The sequence below is a fragment of the Mastomys coucha genome, unplaced genomic scaffold (assembly GCF_008632895.1).
Source record: "Mastomys coucha isolate ucsf_1 unplaced genomic scaffold, UCSF_Mcou_1 pScaffold22, whole genome shotgun sequence".
Taxonomy (NCBI): Eukaryota; Metazoa; Chordata; class Mammalia; order Rodentia; family Muridae; genus Mastomys; species Mastomys coucha.
In genome coordinates, this window is record NW_022196905.1 from 232,653,094 (window position 1) to 232,655,932 (window position 2,839).

The window sequence follows — 2,839 nt, forward strand, 5'->3', positions numbered from 1 at the left end:
TGTGATTCTGGTTTTTTGAGATCTTACTTACTCTGTAGTCCAGGCTGGCCCCAAACTCACTGGGTAGTCTCAGCTGGCTTCAAACCCACAGTGTCCTCTTGTCTTAGCTTCTTTAAAGGGTTGGGATTAAGACATGAACCACCATACCCTGTAAAAGTTCAACATTTACTAGACATTGCCCCTAAATGGTTTCATTATATATCCTCCACCATCAGTATGTGATAATTCCATTTGTTTCATATCTTTGCCGTTCTTGGTGTTATCTTTCAGAATTTAGCTGTTCTTATAGTACGTTAGAGCCCTGTGTTTTCACAGGCTCTTTCAACAATTTCCTTCAAAATGGCAGAAAGATATATTATCTCCACTTCATTCGTCCTGTAGAGGAGAGCACACAGTTGAAAGGACAGATGACAGGTATCAGAATTAACCCTGAGGCTGGATTTCTCTTTGTAAGACACCTTTTCTTCTGTTGTAAGGACGGGGGACAGATATAAAGCTGCAGCCCCGTGTCTGGCATGGGGTGCATGCTCACCGCCTGTGCACTGTTACAGCTCTATATGTACAGCGTTTGGTAAGCTGTACGTTGTTAAGAACAATTGTTTTAATGTGGCTTTTTTCTCTTTTGATTTATGAAGTATTGCTAAAAATGAAAAAAATTATATTAAGTAGAAAAATAATAATTGAAAAAGTAGGACTTGAGTATAGCGTTCTTTTCTGGGCATCTTATTGTTAGCAATTGTTAGATCAGAGTCATCAGAGGAGTCCTTGGATCATTTTGAGTTAACCTTATATTTGAAGGAAAATGTCCAGATTTGGATAATTTAATATAAAGCTAAACCTGAGGCTTTCAGGGGAAATTTTTTAAGGCAGAAATGAACTGAAATATGGTAGTCTCTGGAACATTTGTTTTTCCCGGAAGCCTTTCAGTAATAGAAGAGCAAAGACACTGTTAATATCTATTCCTGGCAAGTTTTTAATAAAAGAAGTGGCACTTTAATAGTATAAAGTTATTTGGAAAATTAATATCCTTGAGATGCCATTGAAGAGATACAGCTTTTAAAGGAAGGTAGGAATTAAAAGATTATTAACTTTTCAAGTATCACCTACATCAAAATAATGTGCTTCAACATAAGTCTCTTGAGTCTGTTGCCCTGCTATGGATTCTTATGGCTCAGTTCTTACATCTGGTCAGTGTGAGGAAGGACTCCAGTGTCTATGACTTGCATGGCAAGATGGAATTGAGCAGTGTGGAAATTCCTAGATATATTTTAACTGACATTTAAACAGTATTTTAGGGCTGGTAAGATGGCTCAGTGGGTAAAAGTGCTTGCCATGAAAGTCTCATGGCCTGAATTTGAACCCTGGAAGCCATGGAAAGGTGGAAGAGGATGATTCAACCTACCTATGTATACATGTATACATATGTTCATGCATGCATACATATGTTCATGCATGCATACATATGTACATACATATACATATACATATATTCTCTCTGAGACATACTTTTTTTTAAAGGTGGATTTAACTTAGGTGGGTTGGATTTCGGCCATGGTCACTGGGCGTATCCCCAGACAAGTTGTCTGGAAAGTGACTCAGCAAGCAACAGACTTGCTGGAGAAGCTGAGGCTCAGCTGAGGTGAGGCTACATGACAGGTGACACGGCTGCTGCTCTGCTCTGTGGTGTGTAAAACGTGACTATTGAGCAGCTACTAATTGTGATAAGACACTTAATACCATATTTCAAGTGTCAGTCATACAGCTTTCCCATATTTTAACATCTCTGAAATCACAACATCTTATTCAGTTATGTGTTGTAGTTTAGCAGCATTTTTATTCTTTCCAGCATATAGTGGCATGTATGACATGTCTTGAATGAATGATGTAATTGATTGGTAAAATATAGACTGACAGTTTGAATTTGACAACCTCACACTAGATGCTCCCTGTCAGATTCCTAAGGGATGGGCCTAGTTCATATGTTGGGGCTTGAGTAGAATTCCAAGCACAGAAAGTGCTCCACTGCTCTTTGAAAAAGATGTTTCAAACTCTGTTCAGCGGGTCCTACGTTTTACTGCTGTGATATACCACAAAAAGTTCCTCACATGGTGCACTGTTATATACTCACCCTGCCCAGACAACTTCTGTCAGCCCTATGCATCCTTCTGGTTCCCTGTTAGGGACTTCTGTGTATGGATATTGTTTGTTGTGCCATATTGTTTCCTCATCGACTGTATAAGCTGCATCATAGTGTATTTGAGGTTTTACAGTTTGCTTTGCCCTGTGTTTTACTCACATTAGAGGTTTTGGTTTTGTTGTTGGTGGTGGTGGTCCATGTAGGTAGGTGTTTGTTGGTTTTCTTGTGGTGAATTCCTTCATAGGAATGGCTCAAGTACTCTGCTTGTTTTATATAATAGGCTACACACAGCGGGTTGCAACTAGAGCTCTACTGTTTGGGTCCTGGTGTTTGTTTGTTGTTATTGTTTTTCCTAATTAAACAGTACTGGGCTTTTATAACAAAATTTTGTAAATTAATCAGTTTGATTCCTTTTTGTGTTCATGAAGGCAAAACATTCTGTGTAGGAACTCATCCATCTCTCCTTGTGTGTACCACTGAATTTAGTTTTCACCCTAGCCATGTGTTGTGCAAGTGCTGTTACAGTCCCTTCCCCCTGCCTAGAGTGAGCCCTCTCTTTGGGAAAGTTTTACATACCTCTGCATACACTTTGTACAATCATGGGCACACCACTCCTATGGGTGCTAAAAATGTGCCACTCCCTTCTGCTACATGCCTGTCCCAGAATGGCTATTTTCTTTTCTTTTCTTTTCTTTTTTTTTT

General features: G+C 39.2%; 1 protein-coding gene across 4 annotated transcripts in view; it reads left to right on the forward strand.

Moving 5' to 3' along the window:
- Nup93 (nucleoporin 93) overlaps window positions 1-2,839 on the forward strand; it is a 103,551-nt gene that overhangs the window by 76,838 nt on the left and 23,874 nt on the right. The gene's annotated exons all lie outside the window — the stretch shown is intronic.